The 25,350-nt window shown below is 40.0% G+C and overlaps 1 protein-coding gene and 1 pseudogene across 1 annotated transcript in view; one reads left to right on the top strand and one right to left on the bottom strand.

The window, feature by feature from the left end:
- The window catches only part of SPON1 (spondin 1), a 311,628-nt gene that overhangs the window by 134,284 nt on the left and 151,994 nt on the right, over positions 1–25,350 (bottom strand). The window lies entirely within an intron of this gene.
- On the top strand, positions 16,785–17,923 carry LOC101034141 (glyceraldehyde-3-phosphate dehydrogenase pseudogene; annotated as a pseudogene).

Here is a 25,350-nt window from a genome sequence, read left to right as displayed (position 1 = left end):
CACCATCCTTTAGGCCCCTGAATGGTAGATCCACTGACAGCTTGCACTGTGTACCTGGAAAAGCTATGAGAAGTCAACAGCAGTTCATGAAAGCAGCTGGGGGGGCTGTACTCTGCAGAGCCATAGAGGTGGAGATGCCCAAGGGCTTGGGAGTCCACATCTTGCATCATTGTGGCCTGGATGTGAGACATGGAGTCAAAAGAGATTATTTTGGAGCTTTAAGATTTGGGTTTCAGATTTGCATGGGGCCTTGCTGAGTTTCTGATTTGCATGGGGCTTATAGCCCATTTGTTTTGGTCAATTTCTCCCATTTGGAATGGGAGCATCTATCCAATGCCTGTATCCTCATTTTATCTTGGAAATAACCAATTTGCTTTTGATTTTACAGGCTTATACATGGAAGGAACTTCCCTTGTCTCAGATGAGATTTTGGACTTGGACTTTTGAGTTAGTGCTAGAATGAGCTAAGATTTTGGGGGACTGTTGGAAAGGCATGATTGTGTTTTGAAAGAAGGACATGAGATTTTGGAGGGTCCAGGGGTGTAATGATATGGTTTGACTCTGTGTCTCCATCCAAATCTCATCTCAAGTTTTAATTCCCACATGTCAAGGGATGACCTCGTGGGAGGTGACTGGATCATGGGGATGATATCCCTTATGCTGTTCTCATGATAGTGAGTTCTCATGAGATGTGATGGTTTAAAAGTGTGTGGCAGTTCTTCCTTCACTCTTGCTTTCTCCTGCCACCTTGTGAAGAAGGTACCTGCGTGTCTTTCACCTTCTGCCATGATTGTAAGTTCCCTGAGGCCTCCCCAGCTATGCGCAACTGTGAGTCAATTTCACTCCTTTATAAATTACTGATCTCATGTAGTTCTTTATATCAGTGTGAAAATGGACTAATACATGAGCCTTTACTATGTGACAGGCACAATTCCAGGGTCTTGACCTATTATCTCATTCAACACTCAAAAAGAAAACTTTTAATACAGATGCTATTCTCATTCCTGTTTTCACATGAGGAAACTTAAAGAGGTTAAGTGAGTTAACCCAAATATGCAGAAGCAGGCGAGTGATGGTACTGGGATTCAAAGTTGAGTTAAACAGCCAAAGATTAGCTCTTCTCTGCTGCATGGTTCCATATCTCTGGTAGGACATATCCAGTAGTAGGAAAGGAGAGGATCTGAAAGTGAGGAGACCAAATTGGAGGCCCTTTGACATTTCCTCCATGAATCATGCAGGGCCTGACGTAGGGAAGTAGTAGGGTGAATGGGGACAAGAGACCAGGAGTGTGGACAATAAGAAAGAAGACTGAACAGTCCTTGGGAGGCATTTTGGTAAAGCAGTTAAAACTGGGTTTCTTTTGGGGGTCAGATCAATATATATTCTAGTCTTGGTTCTGAAACTTTCTAGGCTAAACACATCAGTTAGTCACTCTCAATCTGTTTCTGCATGTGTAACATAGGAATAGTAATATGATCAGCCTCTTAGTGTTGTTCTGAGGCTGAAGTCCATGAAATAATGACTAGTGGTTGGCACATAAAATGGGCTCAATAAATATTAGCTAGTAAAATTAAATCCAAATAGAGCAGGGAAAACCCAGACACATTTCTGTAAGGCATGGTAAACAAGGAGAATCTGATTGGGTGACTGGGTGGGTGGAGATGACAGGAATGTCAAATGCAAGAATCTGATCTGAAAAAAAGAATTGGGGAATCATCTAAAGGGGACTCAATGGTCTGGAGCCTGAAGAATGAAGTGGTTAAGCAGATCTCAGTTAGCTAGAAGACAAGAAAAAGTTTACACTTGGGCACCACATCCTCTAATAAATAGAGGAGGAGAAAGAAAAGACTCAGGTATCAAGAGGCCTCAGAAGAAGGAGATGAGGTTAAAGCTTGTGGCTTAAAGGAAAACTCAGAGAGGCTACCTCTGAAGCCTTTGGTGAAACACTGGGAACTCAGACCTAGGGGGAAGTAGACTATCACTATCCTTTTTGGCTTTCAGGTAATAACATGGCTTTTTGATTCTGTATGTCCCTCACTGGTTCCAGCAGTGTTCAAGTGGCCTATCTGGGTTTAGATATTTATTCGCAATAGCTTAGATGAGGCCAAGAGGCAGGCAGGAAGCTGGGAGGAAGAAATCATTACATATGTAAATTTGAGATACTGATGGCCAACCAGGTACATTTGTCCAAAAAGCCACTAGGCCAGGTGTGGTGGCTCACACCTGTAATTCCAGAACTTTGGGAGGCCGAGGCAGGTGGATTGTCTGAGGTCAGGAGTTCAAGACTAGCCTGACCAACATAGTGAAACCCCGTTTCTAATAAAAATACAAAAAATTAGCCAGGCATGGTGGCAGGCCCCTGTAATCCCAGCTACTCGGGAGGCTGAGGTGGGAGAATCACTTGAACCCAGGAGTCAGAGGTTGCAGTGAGCCAAGATGGCGCTATCACACTCCAGCCTGGGCAACAAGAGCAAGACTCCATCTCAAAAACAACAACAACAACAACAACAACAACAACAACAAAAAGCCACTAGAGGGAGATATTTTGAGTATATGTGTAGTAACCACCTTCCTAACATCCATTCTGCTGTCATCAGTGGTATTAAATTACCAGTGTTCACAATGATGCTTAAAAGGCCAGTGGTAATTGAAGAACAATGTCTGACATTCTGTCTAGTGTTGAAGGAGACAGGTTTCATGGTAGATAGATTCCCTGAGGTGTTCTGCACATGGCAGTGTGATGGTTAATTTTGCCAACCCGACTGGGCTATGGGGAAGGCAGACATTTGATCAAACTGGGTATATCTATTAAGGTGTTCTGGATGAATATTTGAATTGATAGAGTAAAACAGACTGCCCTCCCTATTGTGGGTGGGCCCTATCTTGTCAGTTGAAGACCTGAATAGAACATAAAGGCTGACTCTCCCTGGAGGAAGAGGAAATGCCTTCTGTCCAACTGCCTTTAAGCTGAAACCTTGCTTTTCCCCCCCTGCCTTTGGACTCAAACTAAAACACTGGCTCTTCTTGGGTCTTCAGCCTACTGGTCTTAGGACTGGAACTGAACCATCAACAATCCTGGCTCCCAGGCCTTCACACTCGGACTGGAACTACACCATTGGTTTACCTGGGACTCTAGCTTGCTAACTGTATATCTTGGGATTTCTCAGCCTCTGTACTCAGGTAAGCCACATCCTTATAATAAATCTCTTCACACACATGCACACACACACACACACACACACACCCACCCACCCACCCACACACACACCCTATTGATTTTATTTCTTAGGAGAACTTTGGTTAATATAACAGTTGTTCAGTGACCATCTGGATTTCCTGGCCAGTGACTGCATTCTCCTGCCAATCCCAATTCTGCAGAAAGCCACCTATTCATTTCCTTGATACCCATTCATAATGCTTCCCTATAGAATGTCTTACAACCTTAGTAACTAGATTGCTGCAACCTCCTATTATCTAACCTCAGCCTCACCCATAGTGCTTTCAGCAAATCTTTGTTGTAGGCCCTGATTGGGCCCTTATAGAATTTGCCATAGTAGTTATACATGACAGAGCTTCTCCAGCCTCTAAGTTCTAGGCTCTCCTCCCCCTTTTATCTCTTAGTAGATGTCCCTGTCACTTAACTCTTCTCAAAAGACTAAAGTTAACTCATCTACAGACCCTTCTATGTACAATGTGGCCAGTGACCAACAGAAAAGTATTATGGCCTGCCAGTTCTATTCATACAAGTTGTTTTGGATCTCACACCCTTCTTGCCCTTGTTATTTTCAGGCTAGGCATAGTTCCAGAACCTGCCTGGTTTCTGACACTTTGAATTTGGCTGCAGAACTTGCTGTATGTGGGTTTGCATCTGGGTGCTGCCCAGGACATAGCTTGTACTTGTCCTTTGGCATTCTCTGTTCTTGGCTGCCTCGGGAACTCACTCTGACCAAACCATTCTGTTTTTCAGGATCCCATCCCAGTATAGCCTCCTGACAAAAGCCATACATGGGCAAGTCTGTCATTTAGGCCAGAAATCCCTCATTTTTCTATTATTCTGCCTTCTTTACTCCACTCTTTTTTCCTTCCCTAGGGCCTCAAGGAAAGTGCCACTTTTCCATTCCCAGGAAAACTCTTGCACTTATAAAATTTCTTACATTATTTTCTACTTCCTCTGAGGCCTCTAATGGTAAGATTTTATTAATTCATTCAATGAACATTTACTGGGATTATACTATATGTTAGTCCAGGTATTCATAAGCTACAGTTGCCTGTTTTCATTTCAATAAAGTATTATATTTTATGTATTATCTATCTATTGTTTATGGCCACTTTCATGCTACAATGGCAGAGTTGAATAGTTACAGCTGTAGCTGTCTGGCCTACAAACCCTAAAATATTTCCTATCTGGCCCTTCATACAAAAAGTTTCAAAACCTGTGCCAGGCCAGAGAGACTCTGAAATAACTCAGACTTGATCCTTGTCTTAGAGATGTTCTATCTGGAGGGTGGGGTGTGAAGGGAATGGAGGATAGGTCATAACAGGCAATTACAATAAAGTGTCGTTGATAAAACTTTGATAAAGGCAAACAGAGAATATTAGAGCACAAAGAAGGGGACACTTAACCCAGATGGTTCCAGAGAAGGCATCCTAAAGGAGATGGCAGCTGAGCTAAATTCTGAAGGATAAGTAGCAGTTAGCAAGGCAGGTAGGCAATTGGGGGAAGGTTATTTTTGCAGACAAAAGAACAGATGCAAAAGCAGAGGCATAGGAAAAAGCCAGAGATATGTGGAAGACCACGAGGTCATGGTAGAGAGAGTGTGTGTGTGTGTGTGTGTGTGTGTGTGTGTGTGTGTGTGTCTAAAATTGGATGATCAGTGATGAGATCAGTCAGCCAGGCAGATCATGATGAGATATGAATGTCTTAATAGAAACGTTATTTTTTTCTTTATGGCAATGCAAAGTAGAGAAGAGAGTAAGATAGTCCTGTCTATAGACAACTCCCAGATCTGTACATACTCACTTGACTTCTGCTTCTGATACTGATGAAGTAAAGGGCACAGCACTAATCCTCTGGACATAAATAACTATAAATGGGCAAATTATATTAAGCACCAGTTTTCAGATGTTAGAAAACAGACAGCAAAGAACTATGATCACTAACAGAAGGGAAACACGAGATGAGCCCATATTTGCCCAGGTTTTCTGCCACAGACACCTTTCTGGTTTGTGGTACAGGAAGGTGGAATAGAACAGAGCATGGCAAACTGTCTGAGATGAAGAGGTAGAGGTAGGAACTTGGGGCTATTAAAGTAGACAGGATTTATGGGCTAGAATGCCAGAGAGGAGAAAGCTGCACAGAGATGGAGCTTCAGAATACACATAGAAGTCCCCTTAAATATTTGAACAAACACTAAGCTTCACATGTGCAGGGTGACACTTTACAAGGCCTGGCAGAGAACAGCCCCTGGGGAGCTAAGAGCTGAATAGAGATTCCAGAGGTCATACAATGCTAGAGAAGTAGGACTTTTACCCAACCATGTTAGAGACCTCACTGAACACTGTATACATTCAACTGAAAGCCTAGAAAGGCTATAATTTAGTAGCAAAACTATGTTAGCCCTAGCGTAAGGGCTACTCTAGACTTACCTCAACAAAGCTTAGAAAATAGGCCTGGGAAGGGAACCAAGCAGATCCATTAGTAAATCAACCATTTGCCACACTATACTTTCAGCTGAAAGCCTAGAAAGGCTACAATTTAGTAGTAAAACCACATCAGTCCTAGAGTAAGGAATACTCTAGACTTATCCCAACAAAGTTTAGAAAACAGGCCTGGGAAGGGAATCAAGCAGATCCATCAGTAAATTAACCATTTGCCATACTCTTTAAAGGAAGATAAAAAATCCAGACACTCAGCAATGTAGTATTTACAATGTTCATCATGCAATAAAAGATTTCTAGACATGGCTGGGCATGGTGGCTCATTCCCATAATCCCAGCACTTTGGGAGACCTAGGTGAGAGGATTACCTGAGCCCAGTAGTTTGAGATGAGCCTGGGAAACACAGTGAGACCTCCTCTCTATAAATTGTTTAAAAAAATTTGCTGGGCATGGTGATGCATGCCTGTAGTCACAGATACTCCAGAGCCTGAGGTGGAAGGATCACTTGAGCCCGGGAGTTTGAGGTTGAAGTGAGCTATGATCGCCACTGTATTCCAGCCTGAGTGACAGTGCGAGACTCTCTCTCTCTCTTTCTCTCTCTCTCTCTCTCTCTCTCTCTCTCACACACACACATACACACACACACACACACACACACACACACACACACACACACACAAATTACAAGAGAGGTGTAGAAGCAGGAAATGTAACCCAGAACCAGGAAAAAGCCCCACAGTCAATAGCAGGAGTTCCTAAGATGATTGACATGTGGGATTAACATACAAGAACCTTAAAACAGCTATTATCAATATATTTAAGGATTTAAAGAAAACATGGACATAATGAGTGAACGGAATTTTGGCAGAGAAATGAAAACTATTTAAAAAAGCCCCAATGGAAATTTCAGAACTGAAAAATATATCTGTGCTTGAACACAGCAAAGGAATAGATCAGTGAACTAAAAGATAGGGTGATAAAAACAATTCAAAACGAAGCACAGAGAAAAAAGTGCTAAAAAAAAAAAAAAAAAAAAAGAGCTTGAGTACCAATGACTGTAGAATAAAAACAAGTGGTTGTTCCAGAAGGAGAGAATAGAGAGATTGGTTAGAAAAATATTTGAAGAAACAATGCCTGAAATTCTCCCAAATTTGAAGAAAAATACCAACTCACAGATCCAAAAAGCTCAACAAACCCCAAACAGAATAAAAACAAAGAGAATGACACCTAAGCACATCATAATCTGACAAGTGGAGAAAAAGAGAAAATCTTCAAAGCAACCAGAAGCAATAAAAGACACAAGGGAAACAAAGATAAGGATGACTACTTGCTTCAAAAACAAGGCAAACTAGGAGACAATGAAATGACACCTTTAAAAAAATAAAAATTGTCAGCCTAGAATTCTGAGTCTTGCAAAGATACCCTTCAAAAATGAGGGTAAAAAGAAACCATTTTTACATAAATGAAAGCTGAGTGAATTTATTGTTAGCATATCTGTAGTATATGAAATATTAAAGGAAATTCTTCAGGCTGAAGGGAAATGAAAGCAGATGGAAATACAGATCTACATGAAGGAATAAAGAGTGCTGGAAATGGTAAATATGTGGGTAAGGTGCGCCTTTAATCTCTTCTTCAATGAAGAGCTTCTCCCTTTAAGTAAAGAGGTTCAAGTTTTCTCATTCTCGGTGAAAAAGAGTCTTCCATCAATATGTTGTTCTCACAAAAGCACATCTTTTGACTTGCCTGCACCTCCGGGCTATTCAGGAAGATCAGTCTGAACCCACTGTTTCCATTTCCTCTCCTTCGATTATTTCCCTTGCAATCTGAATTTGAGCTTATTTTCTTCACCAAGTCTTTAAAACTGACTTCTGTTCCCCTCTATTCCCACATTTGAACAATTGCTGGGGGCAATCAGAGAAAAATCACTCTCTACCTTCTTATTTTAAAATAAAAGCATACTTTAGATTCAGTAATATTCACCCCTTTTAATGTAAAATCTAGCAAGTTTTGACAAATGCAGGCAACTATATAGTCACTACTATAATCAAGATAATGAATAGTTATATTACCCTCCTACACTCCCATGTAACAACCCCACCACCACTCCCAGCCTTTGGCAAGCTTTTTTTTTTTTTTTTTTTTTTTTTTATGTCTTATAGTTTTAACTTTTCCAGGATATAAGTGGTCTCCCACAATATGTAGCCTTTTGAGTCTGACTTCTTAGCATTCGAAATCTATCCATGTTGTTGTATGCATCAGTCCATCCTTTTTAAATGTCTTGAAAGAAGAAAAGGACCTCCTACTGGCTTAAGGATATCCTCACATTCCTGTTTTCTCCATATACTAGCTGTGCAATCTTGAACAAGCTAAGTAAGTTCTCTAAGATCCAGTTTTCTTATCTGTGAAATGGAAATAATAATAGTACCTATCTTCCAGGGTTGTAATGGGGTTACAGAAGGAAATCCATAGTATAGCACTTAGCACAGTTCCTGGCACACCAGAAAACATTCAGTAATGGTTATTTTGAATATTAATATCTTATTTCTCTAGGAACGGTAGGCATTGGTAGCAAACCAGGACATGCACAGGACCTGTCCATTAGGGTAGGACATGGTCTTAGAGGACAGTAAGTGTTTTAAAGTGATGTGGTCAGCTTAGTAATAGTTCAGGCCATAGTCAGCACTGTGGTGCAGAGGCCCATTGGAAGGGTGGGCAAGTGGTGGGAAAATGATGGTAGAATGAGTCAGGCACACAGACAGAAGTTCCCAGAAGCAGGCAGTAGGGCTCCTGATATTAGCTGGGGGTGACTGTTCCAGCTCCAGCCTCTGGACCTAGGGTGGGGAACTGACAAGAAGTTGAAAAGGAAGTGAAGGGTAAAGTAATATTTCTGTTTGGAGACCGGTGAGGTATATGAGCATGGCCATCAAGAGCATAGAGATGATTTAGAAGCCCAGAGAGTAGCATCAAGGGATTCAGGGCCTGAATGAGGGCTGGAGGCTCTTTAAGTACTTCCTGCCTCACAGAAATATCACCCTGGGAACTGGGAAATAATAATCATTAACATATAGTGAGACTTTACTGTATGCTTCTATATTGTATTGAATATTTAATAATGGAAATAAACTCATTTTACAGATTAGGAAATTAAAGCACAGAGAGATTAAATGACTTACCCAGGGCTACCCAGCTAGTACATGGTAGAGCCAGGATTTAGATCCAAACTGACTCACTCAAGAGTGGCACTGTTCAGTTGAACTTCCCATGAAGATGGAAGTATTCTATACTTCATTATCTATTATGGTAGCCACTTGTCATACATGGCTACTGAGCACTTAAAATGTGGTCAGTGTGACTGAGGAGATGAATTTTAAATTTAATTTCAATCAGCTAATTTAATCAATTTAAATGTATCTAGTGGCTACCCTACTGGACAGTACAGTTCTAGAATTTGGCATATGTTTGTGTACCACTAAATATAAGAGCCAACTATGCAGGTAGCCCTTTCTGGCACAAGAGGATGGGAAAGGCAAGACTCTACTGATGACTATGGTCGCTCACAATTGTGGATCACATGTGGCAAGTAGACAGCTTGCAGTCTACATGTAGAGGCTGCACTTGAAGTAAGATTTGGCCTGCAGCAGCTACATTTGGTGCTCTGCATCACAGACCCTCCATCCATCTCTGATTTCAGCCGCAACTATGGCAGGCAGGGGTGACCACTTGCCGATACTGCCAGGGAGTGTCCACCTCAAGGGCCTCTTCCTGTTTACTGATCCATGGCCTTCTCTGAAGTTTTGAGAGTTTACTTGGCCAGCAAGCAAGTGCCTAGGAGTGTGGCGAAGTTCACACTACTGCAGGCAACCTTTGATCTATAGAGGGTGGGTGCTAGTAGAAAATTCTGGAAAGTAGACAATTCTGGACATATTTTGTATACCTCTCAGAGGTACACTGATGCCAGTGACCTGAATAATGCACTCTTTGCTGGACCTTTCCTCCTCCCCTGTCACTCTCTCCCTATTCCTTCACTTCTGCTTCCTCTATCACCTTCTACATAAAGTACCTGCAGTCCTTACCTCAGATTCTGCTTTTAGGAGAACCCAAATTGAGACATGGCTCATCCAACTAAGATCGTGTGTCTGGGCCTAGAGACCCATAAAATAATTGCAGGGATTAGAAAAGAGGCATTTAGGGATGCTCCTCCTGTTTCCATAGGCAGAAATATAGGTAATCCTCCCCCACCCTTCTATCCAAAGCTAGGGATGTTGTCTTCATTGTCACTGTCTTATCATCATCAATATCATTATCATCACAATCACCACCATTTATGATTGAGCATGTTCCCTGCATCGCATCCTTCACAGGTGTCAGCTAATATCCTTCCATTCTCACAGGGGTCTTGCTCGGTAGGTTAGTTACCATCCCCACGTTTTGAATGAGGGAACTGAGTTGCAAGTAGGTGGCAGGGCTGAGATTTGGCATTGATCTGCCAAACTTATGGCCTTGCCCTTTCTATTTCACTGGGACCCACAGCTTGAGCCAAGTTCACATTTAGTTAGAAGGTAATTCTGATGTCACCCAGGCCTGTCACCAGAATAAGGAGATAGTAGGGAGAAGTAAAATCCAGTGTCTCTGATAGCATTAGAGGTACTGACTCTGGGTGTTCATAGACTTCAGCCTTCTTTGGACTCAGCCTTCCCATCCCAATCTTTCTGAACTTCTGACTCTTGATTTATTTGGATATCTATAAATAAAGCCTAGCCAATCACCTGATTCTCATCTCATATGCAAAGAACATAATTTCAGGGCACCCCCAAACTCTCATTCCCATTGCTACAATAAAGTCTGGTTGACAGTTTATTATGCACTAACAAGTAACACTGCAATTATATATCTAGAAGAACATTATTTAAAGGTGTCCTTCCAAGCTGATTTTTCCACATAAACACTGTTAAATATGGGAGAGAGGCTATATACCTGGACAACTTCCAAATGTTTAATACTCCATTAACACTTGAGTTTGAAGCCCCAGGGAAGTAACTGTAGCACTATGGATGATAAATCCTAGTTTATCTAATTTTAAAAATCTAGGAGCTTGTATTTAAAAAAGCTTAGCAGGAGCACTAAACAACTTTGCTTTGTTTTTTAGAGTATAACAAAAAGAATGGACATCTCCCATCACCATTAGTTAATTTTTCAGATTTGAATCTTAACTCTGACAGCTAAGCCCTGTAAATAAGTAAGCCTTATGCATTTGTAAAGTTTTTAAGCAGAAGAGAAGAGATAGTGAGAAATAGGAATTACTGAGCACCTGCCTGTACCAGTTGCTTTATTATGCATTGTCTAACTTCCTTCTCAATGTCATTTCATTGATGATGAAACAGGCTCAGAGAGGATCTGTAATGTGACAGTGGACACACTGCCAGGGAGTGGTTGAACCATGACTTGACTCATGACTAGTTTGTCTTTGGGAAAGCTTTTTGTTCTGTCAATAAGAGATAAACTAGAGGATCTGGGGGAAGTTTGTTAAGCTAATAATGGAAGCAAAATCTATTTAACTAAGTCTATATATAGGACAAAAGAGAGGTCAGCCCAGGTAGAAAAAAATTCATCTCAAAATTGAAGGCAAAAGTGAAGATGGAAGCCCAATCTCTTTCATGACAATAGATATAGAAACATCAAGCAAAATATTAGCAAACTCTATATCCAGTTAATTAGAAAAAGTATTCTATATAATAACCATGTATGGTTTATTCCAGGAATACAAGGGTGGTCTAACATTCAAAATTTAATCAATACAACTCATCACGTTAACAGAAAAAAATTACATGAATATGTTCATAGACCATGGAAAAAGTATCTGATTATATTTGATATACATTCACAAGAAAACATTTTAGCAAACTAATAATAGAAGGAAACTTTCTTAATGTGATAAAAATATTTACAAAAAAGCCATAGCATTAATCTTATTTAATGATGGATATTAAAAGCTTTCCCCATAAGATTGTGAACAAGGCAAGAATGCCCACCATTTAACATCATACTAGAGGTAATAGCCAGTGCGATAAGGCAAAAAGGAAAAAGAGAAGCTATAAAAATTAGAAAGAAATTATTGGCATAACTTATTGTGTATGTAAATTCCAAAATAATCTATATACAAAGTAATAGAAACAATAAGTGAATTTAGCCAAGTCTCTGGAAATAAACTCAAAATACAAAAGTCAATTTCATTCCTATATACCAATGACAAATTGGAAAATGAAATTTTTAAAGGTTATTATTCACTATAGCATGAAACATATAATACCCAGGAATAAATCTCATGAAAAAGTGAACAAGACCTCTTCTCCACAGAAAGCTATAAAACATTATTGAGAGAACTTAGAGTAAAACTAAATAAACTGAATGACATAGTCATTGACTGAAAGATTTAATAATGCAAAGTTGTCATATCTCCCCACATTTTTCAGTGAGTTCAAAACAGTCTCAGTAAGAATAACAGGAGGTTTTTTTTTTAAAAAAAAACTTGATCATGATTCTAACATTTATGCAGAAATGCAAAGGACCAAGAATAGCCAAATAATCTTAAAGAAGAAAAAAAATCGGAGAACATTCCCAGATATCAAAGCTTTTAATAAAATAATCATAATAAAGATAGTGTATTATTGGCAAGGCAGAAAAATACAGCAATAGAAGAGAAAAACAGAATAGAATCCTGAAATAGACCCACAGATATATGATCACTTGATGTATGACAAAGGTAATGCTGTAATGAAGTAGGAAAAAGATGGGCATTTCAACCAATAGTCCTGTGGAAAAAAATTCAGAAAGACTATTGACTCCCACTTCACACCATATACAAATTCAATTACAGATCAGTTCAATATCTAGATATGAAAGGTAAAAACTATGCTTTTAGAAGGAAATACAAGAGAACATCTTCACAACTTTGAGGTAGGCAAAAATTTATTAAATAGGGCACAAAAAGCGCTAATCATGAAGAAAAAAATAATGTGGACCACATTTAAATGAAATCCTTTATTTATCAAAAGATTAGAAAAGTAAAAAGGCAAGCCACAGAATGGGAGAAGATGTTGGCAATGCATACAATTGACAAACGACTCATATCTAGACTGTATAAAGAATTCCTACAAGTCAATAACAGGCAGAGGATAGAAAAAGAAAAAAATGATCAAAACATCTGAACAAATACTTCAGTTTATCCAAATGGTCAATGACAACATACTAGGCAAAATTCAAAGAAGTCCAAATCAAAATCCCAACATGATATCACTACTATATCCAGTGGTTAAAGTGGAAAAAGAAAAGAAAACAAAACAAAACCATATCAACAATATCAAATATGAGCAAGGATGTAGATTAATTAGATCTATTTTGGTGTGGAAAATTGTTCAGCAGTATTTAGTAAAGCTAAGCAACTTATGTCACATCCCAGCAATTCCACATCTAGTATCTAACCAACAGAAAGACACATGTGTATTTATCAAAAGCCATGTACATGAATGCGTATAGCAGCACTGTTCATTATAGCCTCAAACTGTAAACTACCCAAATGTTCATCCATAATAGGACAAATAAATGAAAAGTGGTAGATTCACACAGTGTAGTATTATCCAGCTATAAGAAAGAACAAACCAAAACGATATGCAACCACATGGATGAATCTCACCAATGATAAAGTTGAACAAAAGAAGCCACATACCAAAGAGTACACACTATAAAATTCCATTTATAAAATGTTTTAAAACAGGCCAAATTAATCTACGATAGAAGTTGAGATGGTTGCCTTTTGCAGGCAGTAGTGACTGGACAGAGACAAAAAGAAAGTTCTGGAGTCCTAGTCATTTTCAGATTTTTGTGCTGGTGACATAAATGTGTTCACATGGATGTGAAGCTTTGAGCTATAGACTTACAATGTACGCACTTTTCTGCCTCTATGTTATGCTTCAATAAAAACTTCCCTTTTAATAAAGAAGAACTAACCAAGTGATGGCAGAGGCAGAGTTACTTTTCTTGCCTTGTCTCTCCAGGCTCACTCTGGCTTACCCTGTGCTTGAGCTGCATTGGATGAAAGTTGAAAGTTTGATTATCCCGTAATGGGGGTGGTAACAGGGAAATGACAGTCATCAGTGAGCCTGTAAGAGGCAAAGGTGGGAGGACACATGTTACTCCAGAACATTTTTCAGATTAGAGGTCAGGTGCTCTGGGCCAGGAGTGCCTGCCTGGAGCCATTAGCCAGGAGTTGCAAAGCTGTTATTTTTAGCCTGGGAGGCAGCCTGATAAAGAGAGGGTTGATCCACCTTACTTTAACAAAACTTCACTGTCACATACTGTGCTCTGAATCCTATATACTCCTGGGGATTCAGAGAGAAACCAGATAAGGGCCCTGCCCTTGAGTGTCTTTTAGCATATTAGGGGATTAAACGTGTGGACAGGCAATTACAGTGCAGTATGGAAAGTGTTGTGATAGGATAGTCACAAAGCAAAAAAGAGGAGGGCTGCTCATCCAGACTGGGGAGTTGGAAATGGCTTTTTGAGGCAGTGAGGTTAAAGAAGAGAATGAAAGGGTGACAAGCAAACAGCCAGGTGAAGAAATAGAGGCGGGATGGAGGGTGACAAGCACAGGAAAGAGCCTGTGCAAAGGCCTAGAGGTCAGAATGAGCAAGCTGCTGTCTAGGAAACTGGATGGACGTGGAGCCAAGAGTATGATTTGCAGAGGGCATGAGATTAAGCTGGAACAGGCTAAGTTCCACTGATGGAACTTGAGATGTGTCAAACAATCTGTATTTGAACACAGGGTGATGTAATTAAATCCTGGATCTGCTCCTTTTGAACTCTGCGACCTTAGGAAAGTCCCTTCTGCTTTGGCAGCATCAGAACTTTGTTTTGCCCTGAATATTACCTTCCCTCCAATACTTTTAAAAGTACATAAGGATTAAAAATCAAAACAATTGAACTCATAGATGTACAGAGTTGAAGGCTAGTTACCAGAGGCTGGGAAGGGTAGTGGGGGGATGGAGGGGAAGTGGGGATGGTTAGTGTGTACAAAAAAATTAGAAAGAATGTGATAACTTTTTTGGAGCTGTTTCAAAAGAAAAAAAATTAGAAAGAATGAATAAGACCTACTATTTAATAGCACAATAGAGTGACTATGGTCAATAATAATTGTACGTTTAAAAATATTTATTAACTTAAAGAGTATAATTGTATTGTTTGTAACTCAAAGGATAAATGCTTGAGGGGATGGGTACACCATTCCCCATGATGGGCTTATTTCATGTTGCATGCCTGTATCAAAACATCTCAAGTACCCCATACATATACACACCTACTCTGTACCCAGAAAAATTTAAATAAAAAATTTAAAAAGTACATAGGAGGTGATTTGCTTTCCAAAGGCCTGCACACAGTAGGTGCACTCAAGAAATCTGGTTGATTGATGAGTGTCTAGGGCTAAGAAGTTAAGGAGAACAGCTTCTTAGCCTTATTTAAGAATGCAAAAGTAGGCTCAGACCCATGCCCACCATCGCATGCTGGCACCTGAGAACACTGCAAAGGCAATAATCAGGATGAAAAGTTCCCCTTTCCAAGTTTCTGAAACCTGCAGAAACTGGTGGTAGCTGGAGGCTGGTTTGGCCCTGAAGCTCTGGTGAAATGGAAGAGTCCTGTTTAAGCAATTCCAGGCAGGAGAGGTCTGTTTTCTCTTGAGGGAGAGGGATCATTTATGATTAAAGGGTTATTTCCTTAGTGCTTTTTTAGCTTCTTAGAGATTAAATTGTTGCAGCAAGGGGGAAGCAGAAATTCCTTTGGCTTGATAAGGTCTGGCTTCCTAGTTCTCCCCTGGAGGGAAGTAAAGGATTTGGATAATTTATTCATTGCTTGAACAAATTTCAAGGGTGCTGTCAGAATCAAGACCAGACCAGGCAGCTGAGCTTAAAGACTAGACAGAAAGATCAGTATTGGGATGAGCAGACAGGCCAGGAAGCCCCTGGTGTTAGGAGAGAGATCAGTGATTAGGAGCAGATGGGGAGAGAGAGGGACACTGGGCATCAGGCAGGTCTGGCAGCAATAAAAGGCAGAATTCTAGTGTTTGGAAGAATTAGAAGGAGTAAGGAAGGCACTTCATCCCTGGAAGGGCAAAGTGAGGCCTCCTACATGGGTCTTTTTGGGAAAAAAGGCCACTCCATAAAGGACAAAGTCGGCTGGATAGTAGTTGGTCCTTAACTATCTATGGAATTGACACATGCATGAAAATTAAGACCCAGTTATGAGAACTGCTGTCCAAGGCAAGAAACAGATCATGAAAAAGGGTTATGAGAATAGCTACTAAGTATATAACACTGAATATATGTTAGGCACTCTTCTGAGCTCTTTACATAAATTAATTAACTTCATCTTCACATTAGTTCTATGAAGTTAGTATTATTATTATCCCCATTTAATAGATGAGAAAACGAAGGCACAGAGGGGTTAAATGTCTTGCCTAACCTCTTGCAGGTAGTAAGTGGTGGAGGTAGGATTCATTTTGACTGCAGAGTCTACGTGCTTAATAACGCTTTAGATGTAATGGCCTTGTTGGAATTAGTACAATGCTGGGTTGCTTAACTCTTGTGCAATTCTCCCAAATAAGGAAAATCACTGGTTTAGAAACTAGGTACGGCCTGAGTATAAAGGGTCTTCAGCGGGCTCACTTTTCAGGAGTGCTTTTGCCTTTAAGCCCTATTTGCTATGAGTTATTTTCCAAGCATATAATCTCTTGTTGCCATGTTTAAGACTTTAGTCAATGTGAGATTTTTGTATTTTTCCTTCTTTTTTCCTACAAGTTTTGGCCTCAGAGCCACTGGGATAAGGAACTGTTTTCCTGTTTCAGCTAATAGAAATATCTGATGGACAGCCTTTCAGGTTGTTGGTGTCTCTGGCACAAAAGGTGGTATGAGTCACTTTTTAAGTGCTGAGTGTTCAGAACTCAAGCTAACATCATAGTTCTATTGACTTGTTTCTGTGCTCCTTTGTCAATCTGTCACTTAAAAAATTCCACGTCACTTTGTCAATCAAAACAAGAATTTCAAAAAAAGAGTTAAGATGTGGCTCTTTGCTCCTCTGTTCGACAGGCAGCTGCACCTTGTCTCCTATTGCCAGCCACATCCCTGAGACACCATGGGGAAGGTGAAGGTCGCAGTCAACGGATTTGGTCGTATTGGGCGCCTGGTCAGCAGGGCTGCTTTTAACTCTGGTAAAGTGGATATTGTCACCATCAATGATCCCTTCATTGACCTCAACAACATGGTCTACATGTTCCAGTATGATTCCACCCATGGCAAATTCCATGGCACTGTCAAGGCTGAGAAGGGGAAGCTTGTCATCAATGGAAATCCCATCACCATCTTCCAGGAGCGAGATCCCTCCAAAATCAAGTGGGGCGATGCTGGCACTGAGTACATGGTGGAGTCCACTGGCGTCTTCACCACCATGGAGAAGGCTAGGGCTTACTGGCAGGGGGGAGCCAAAAGGGTCATCATATCTGCCCCCTCTGCTGATGGCCCCATGTTCGTGATGGGCGTGAACCATGAGAAGTATGACAACAGCCTCAAGATTGTCAGCAATGCCTCCTGCACCACCAACTGCTTAGCCCCCCTGGCCAAGGTCATCCATGACAACTTTGGTATCATGGAAGGACTAATGACCACCGTCCACGCCATCACTGCCACCCAGAAGACCGTGGATGGCCCCTCCGGGAAACTGTGGCGTGGTGGCCGTGGGGCTCTCCAGAACATCATCCCTGCCTCTACGGGTGCTGCCAAGGCTGTGGGCAAGGTCATCCCTGAGCTGAATGGGAAGCTCACTGGCATGGCCTTCCACGTCCCCACTGCCAACGTGTCAGTGGTGGACCTTACCTGCCATCTGGAAAAACCTGCCAAATATGATGACATCAAGAAGGTGGTGAAGCAGGCGTCGGAGAGCCCCCTCAAGGGCATCCTGGGTTACACTGAGCACCAGGTGGTGTCCTCTGACTTCAACAGCGACACCCATTCTTCCACCTTCGATGCTGGGGCTGGCATTGCCCTCAACAACCACTTCGTCAAGCTCATTTCCTGGTATGACAATGAATTTGGCTACAGCATCAGGGTGGTGGACCTCATGTCCCACATGGCCTCCAAGGAGTAAGACCTCTGGACCACCAGCCCCAGTGAGAGCACAAGAGGAAGAGAGGCCCTCACTGCTGGGGAGTCCCTGCCACACTGAATCCCCCACCACACTGAATTGCCCCTCCTCACAGTTTCCATGCAGACCCCTTGAAGAGGGAGGGGCCTAGGGAGCCCCACCTCGTCGTGTACCATCAATAAAGTCCCCTGTGCTCAGCCAAAAAAAAAAAAAAGAGTTAAGATGTTACTTTAATCAGTAGAGCCTAAGTAAGTACTAATGAAAATTAAGACTCACGTAAGTTGGACTTAAGAAGCATTTTACTGCTTTATTTTCAAAATGAAACCCGAGAATCCTTGCAAATTGGGAGGATGTTTGGCAGGAATGAGTGGCTGGCACAAAACATGCAGCAATTCCAGTCATGATCATGAACAGTCAGCCTTATTTGGCATAAACAATTCTTCAGGGTATATTTTCAACACATTGTTTGGAAAACTTAAGCATATAAATGCTGTTAGCATCAGCAGAGTTTTGTGTGTACAATAACCTTATTAAGACTGTTAAATAACCTTACTAAGATTGTTGATACATACACGTTCCTCCTGTCTATGATTGTTTTAAGTAATTGAAATATTCTCTTAAAAGTGAAGACTTCTTGCAGCAAGTTCTTGCATCTTGCAGCAAGTAACATGTATTCAGCACTAACTCTATATCAGATATGGTGCTGGAGCTGGGGATATAGCAATGGTCCCAACCAACTCTAATGCCTTTCTTGAGAGTCTGCCATAAAATGACAGAATGCAGTGAAAAAGCAGAGAGGACACAGGAAATGAAAGGTAAGGCAAAGGATGTGTTCATCATATAGAGAGTGTGTCCAATGTTGTTTCTAATATATGTAGTATCTTGAAGATACTAATTATAAGTGCTGTTCCAGGGTTGAGGGTAATATGAGAGATTTTTTCCAGCTCTTTCAGATTAAAGGAAGCATGACGCATTTAACTAATAGAGATTTTAAAGAGGGTTTAGATTTTGTCTTTTGTGACATTTCCTTGATATCATTACAAGGGATGGAGTGAACCCCAGAAGCCCAGTTCATCTATCCATTCTTTTATCCCTCATTCATTTGATACTTCTAGCTGTCTATTCTGTTTTACATAGGCTAAGAACTAGTGACACAGTCACAAACAAAACATAGTCTCTGTCCTCAGGGCAACAATAGCCTAGGGCAGGTGTGATAGTGAATATTAGATGTCAAGTTGACTGGATTGAAGAATGCCTAGATGGCTGATAAAATAGTGTGTCTGGATATATCTTTGAGAGTGTTGCCAGAGGAAACTGACATTTGAGTCAGTGGACTAGGAGAGGAAGACCCATCCACTCCTCCTGCTCTTGGACATCAGACCTCAGGTTCTTCAACTTGCACCAGTGGCCTTCCAGGGGCTCCTGGGCCTTTGACCTCAGACTGAGAGCTGCACTGTCAGAGTCCCTGGTTTTGAGGCATTTTAGACTTAAACTGAGCCAGGCTACCAGCTTCTCTCTTTTCCCAGCTTGTAGGCAGCCTATCATAGGACTTTATCTTATAACTGTGTGAGACGATTCTCCCCAATAAACTCCCTTTTATATACATATATCATATTGGTTTTGTCCCTCTGGAGAACTCTGACTGACACAGATTTTGGTACCAGGAGTAGGGTAGAGAAAGCATAGTCCAACAGGCAATTGTTTAAATGATGTGCAACTGACACAGTACAGGGAGCACAGCTCCCTGTAATTCTTATAAAGGAAGAGATAAAAGAAGAGATTATAGGTTTCTGGGCCCATAATGAGATGGGGTGGCTATTGCATTAGAGCCTCAAAAAGGGGAGCTACAATTCACTTCTTGGTAACTGGGAATTTTCTCTTCTTCTCTCCTGGATTGGGAGATGTCAGGTGTTAGAAGGCTCTAGTTTTCCTTCTACCCTAGATGGCGAGTAGGATAACAAATTGAACTGGCCTGGCATGAAGGAGCATCTGCTTTATTGTTAGTCTTTTACAGCAGAACAGTTTCAGTCATAAAGGAATCTGTCTGATGTGACTATTTCAGTGGGAGAGAGACTGATTAATAACTTTGCCAATTAGGATCTGTGCTGTGATGTAGGAGTAGACAGGATGCTGATGGAGCCCAGAGGAAGAGGTAACTCTTTCCTGCCTTTATGATGTAAAAGATGCTGTCCTCCCTGCTCACAGAGAAGAAAAAAATCTCCCTTCTTTATTCTCAGAAAGTATCAGTTTCTATCCTTCTACATTTCTTCCAGGTTTCTTGAGTGTCTATCACATACCATTTTGCTAGGCACTGGGTGGACTGAAATGAACAAAGGATAGTTACAGTTCCTGGAAGTTATCCTTTAGTGGGGAGAGCCAGTTAATTTAATTCAAAAAATAATTATAGAGCAGTCTGATTTGGACCTATATGAACATGTCATAAGGCATAGAAACATAAAAATATTAATAAAGACATATAAAAAGATTTAAAAATATTAATAAAGCCACTCCATGCACAAAATGTGTAAAACAATGCAAATTCTCTTTCACCAAATTAAAAATTGCAATGATCATAATTTTAAAGCTGGTGACTGAATGAATTTTAAGCTGTGCTTATGTTATTGGTGCACAGCTGTACCACTTTATAGCTGGTTTAAAAATGCAGTCTTAATCCTTTTTCAGGATTAATCTTGAATTCTGTAAGCTGTAAATTATATGGAATATCCTGAGGAACATAACCCTAGGGAAACCTGAAGCAGCTGTACTAAACAATAAATAGGGCTTGATGCTCTATTTATCGTGGTATGCACCTGTAGTCCCAGCCACTCAGGAGGCTGAGGCGGGAGGATTGCTTGAGCCCAGGAGTTCAAGTGCAGAATAATAAACAGAACAATAAATAGTCAGAAGAGTAAAAAGAGTTGTAAAAAGTCTTTAAGAACTAGAACCAGCCCAATGTGGGGAATCAGGAGGAGCTTCCTTGAAGAAGTGATGATTTAGGCTGAAATAAGAAGACCAGCTAAGACCAGGCTAGGCAGAGAGAGAAGGAGCTGCCTAGGACTCCACTCAACAATCAGGTTGTTTCCTTACCTTCTTTCAGCTTTGCTTCTTCTCTAATTGCTTGTTGCTTAGCCTCTAGGATACTTAGAGACAGATCCCAACTAATAACTGCTTATATGCTTCTGGGGCTGGGTGGGGAAAGAGGGGAAGAGAAATCAAGTGAAACTGACCTTGGCCAACAGAAATCATGGAACACATGAATTCCAAACTCCACTGACTACTCTTTTCTTATTTACAGAATAAAAGGCCGTCAAATACTAACTTAAAATTAGCTGACTAGTTTCACGTGTTTGTCTGGTCGACTGCTAAAATGGATATTTTATTTGTTGTTAAATTTATTTTTGATAGGGGAAAAAAATCACAAATGAAAACTCTTATTTCCTCATTGCTGGTTAGGCCTTATAGTATAAGATCTTTTATAAAGTGTCTGTCAGTTGTAAACTTGGGGCCCTTTACTTTCAATGATATTTGTGAAGTCCGGGATGATAAAATATACCTGGAACTTGGCCCTCTGTCCACTTGGATAGGGAAGAAATTCAGTAGTCAGGTTGGAATCTCAGCAAATTCTCACCAGGTGATGGAAATCAATCAGATGAGAAGACTTATCCAAGATATCAGCATGAGATCAGAGCTAAATCCTTATTTAAAGGTTAAGAATTTGGGTGGGTAGCAGGACAAAACTAGAAATAAGCACATATAGCTAATGCAATTCTTGCTGTTGGACTTGTTCTAAACTAAGAACCATTTATACATTGCCTCATTTAAAAATAATAATGACTAACACTTTGTGAGCTTTCATCATATTCCAAGCCTATTCTAAGAATATTAACTCATCCAACTCTACAACAATACAATGATGTAGACTCTGATTTTACTGAGAGGAAACTGGAGGTCAGAGAAGTTAGTGTCTTTTGCAAGGTGCTACAGCTAGTAAATGGTGGAGATTAGCTTTGAACCTAGGTCATCTTTAAAACTGCTTCATGAGATAGGTGCTTTGATTATCTCTGCTTCACAGATGAGAAAACTGAGGCACACAGAGGTTAAGTAACTTCTATAAGGCCCTCTAATGTCAGATTCAACACTCCTAGATGATCTGATTTTCATGATCGTCCATTATTGTTCAGACTATATACAATATGTACTGTCTCTCAGAGGAATGCTACCATTGACTACTCTCTTCTTGGGAGGGGCGGGGTCCAAAAGAAACCTAGATGACAGTTTCTCTCACTTTAGAAAGGCTCCCTTTCAACTCTCACATTGTTCTGATGTGGTTTTGGGATTCAGTATTTCAGCAAGAATTTTCTCTCTCCCACCTTCCTATTTTAGTTTACTTCTTAGGCTTTTAGCTTCCACATTTACTTTTTCTGATGAACTCGCCTTCAGAATACAGATCAAATTTTAAGAGAGAAGCAGAATTAGCCCAGGAGCTGGGTGGCCACTCAGGTCTGAATGCAAGAAATGGTTATCAAAAAATTCAATCAATGGACCAAAGATGGAACCAGAGACTTGAAAAGCAAAGCAAAGGAATCCATGTCCACTGGAGTAGGGACAGCCGGACAGATGTACAGATCTCTTCAAAGGTTGCTTAGGGACCCAATAAACCTGAAAAGACTGTGCCTTGAATGTCAATGTGTGTGGGCGGATAAAGGAACATTATTTCTCTTCTTCCTCTTGGTTTTCCCAGGGTGTGTGCAACAAAGCAAATGTAATTTACATGCAATGACTGAAAGCCACTCACATCTGTAAACACTAACTGTCCCAGCCAGCAAAACCCTCCAGAAAGCCTCTTAGCCCCATTTCAAGGAGCCAGATGTAAAAAGAAAGCCTTCTGCTTTTCATTGTTCTTCCTACTTGAGCTGCAAGACCCTGGGAGGCTCCATGTGCAGGAAAAATCTGGTACATTTCGCTCTTAAATTGAGGCAAGCTTATAATGTTAGAGTTTAATTAAACTCTTGCTGGTGGTTGTGAAAAAGTTTCGCCTCCTTCTAAGCCTTTCTTCATGTATTCCCTGCAGGTAGCACTTACTTTTTCCTTCCAGTGGAAGGTCATGAGGACCATATGAATATGCAGAGAGTCAGGAAGGTTCCAAGATACTCTGGGAGTATTTGACTCATAACTTTTAATTTAATCAATCAACTTAGTGGTATAGTAAAGGGATTACAACTATCCTACTCTCTGATCACAGGCGATCAGCTTTACTGCAGGGCTACCAGTACTAATCCTTTTCACTAAAAATAAGGCAGGGCTGCCTATGCTGTGATTTCCTACGCCCTTTGTCCTCTTCTGTGTTCTTTCACTCTGAATTTAACTTATTTTAGGAAAAAGATGCATGTATTTCTTTGGACTCATTTTCATTTTCAACACCAAACAGTAGAGTTTTTGCAAATTGGGAGGGATGTATGCCAGGACTATAGTGTCTGGCAGAGACCTTTGCAGAAACTCCATTTGTGATTATAAATAGTTGGCCCTTCTTGCCGTAAACAGTTCTTGAGGGTATATTTTTCAACTCGTTGTTTGGAAAACTTGAAGAACATACATGCCATTAGCTATTGCAGAATTTTGTGTGCAAATTTCTGGGTGACCATACATAATGCTGTTGTTTAATGGACTTTCATATTCCCTTGCCTTCAATTTCATAAGGCTTCTTGGTGTTTAGAATATTTTCATGCAAAGGGAAAATTAAGTCTTTATTATTAAAGTATGCATTTCTTGGAATCACTACACAAGAACTGGCAAATAGGTTTGAAGAAAACAGTAAACGAAAAATGCATGGATTGGCATCATGCTTAAATGTTAATCACATCCACTTTGCTAGAAGAGTGGTAGCATTAGAACTTACATCATAATTGATCCATGACTTGCCAATGAATCCAGTCTTTCCTTCCTCTCAAATCAGTTCAAAACAGGTGACTATTTAAGCTACATAAATGAGATGCAGAAAGCATGTGCTCTTTAAACTGCCAACCAGCAGGTGTAAATGGTAAGCAAATTATCAATAAATTAACTTACTCCTCTCAGTGGTAATGGAACTTTACCTTGATAGATATAAGAAAAGTAATATTTGATGTCACATATAATTCTGAATGGTTAATTCAGACAACCATAGGTGTGTCTTATTTAGGACATGATATGCTCAAGAAATACTTTTTGGATCTCCAGGAGGAAGTCAGAGTGAGAGCCTGTGAACCTTCCAATTTCAAGGCCTATTTAAATGCCAGTAAAACAGTCTAAAGCAAAGGTTTTAGAACTAACAGCCATATCATCATGTAAAACTCAAGGAAGAATGAGTAAAGGGGAATAAATGACTTGAACCATTGAAAATGTTTGTCAGCATGAGAGAAGAAAGATGCATTAAGAACCTGGATGCAGAGTCAGGTGGGGATGGGAAGTATGGAATCAGTAAACCATGAAATGAAACAAGAATCAAAACAGGATTTAGAAAGCATTTGTAATCTATTTCTTAAATGTGAAAGAAAGACACTGTATCTATTTCAGAAGAGCTCATTACAGCAGGAAGGGACAGGGAAGGAGTAAACAATGGTAGTATAGGTAAAATATACAACTGAATGCTACAGGTAATTAACAGAGAAAGAGAAAATGAACTAAAAAAATCGGCAAAGTATGAAAAGAGATATGAAATCTGCAAAAGAAGATTTGGAGAAAGGAGTGCTCTGGGGGAGAGAGGAATTCCTAAAGAAAGAGAAGGAAGGAACTGAACACACTGCTTGCATGAAATAGATGCCTTGAATAGATTTATAGAATAAATGAGCAAACAAAGAATAAAACATCAAAAATTAGAAAAACATCCACTAGAAGAAAAATGTAACAATTAATAAAATAGTTGAAGGTACAAATACAACCCTATTTAAGATCCATTAAAAATAACTGAGATCAACATGCATCCTCAAATATTTTAATTACATGAAATATGTAACCTGCAAGGTGCTAGGTTACATATTTCATGTAAAAAATACAGTGATAAGTAGACAAGGACTTCATCATAATGAAAAACTATGTACATACCACAGTGTAAAAAAGCTGTATAATTTCTCTCTTTATAGTCAAGTTTCTATCCAGATGCAAAGATGTTTATGGATTTTCAGTCTTAAGAAATTTGATCACCCACTCATGGACCAACACTGACTTCAAAAGTTACTTCAAAAAGAAATCTGATTAAGATGATGCTATTAAAAACAGTATGAAATCCTGAATTAGTATATATCTACGTAAGAGATAAGCAAACAAAAACAACAAAAAGAATTGTTTGTGATAAGAGTTGGGCATTAGGAATATTGTTAGAATAAAAGTAGATTAAAATAAGTAAACTGAGCAATAAATTAAACTGATGAAAAAAATGGAAGCAGTAAGAGAGTAGGGAAGAACAAAAAACAATGGAAGTTTCCCATAGAATCAAAGATACTATTTTGATAATGAAATCTTTGTGGTTTATTT

This window comes from Saimiri boliviensis, chromosome 6 (assembly GCF_048565385.1).
Source record: "Saimiri boliviensis isolate mSaiBol1 chromosome 6, mSaiBol1.pri, whole genome shotgun sequence".
Taxonomy (NCBI): Eukaryota; Metazoa; Chordata; class Mammalia; order Primates; family Cebidae; genus Saimiri; species Saimiri boliviensis.
This window is presented reverse-complemented; position numbering and strand designations above follow the sequence as displayed.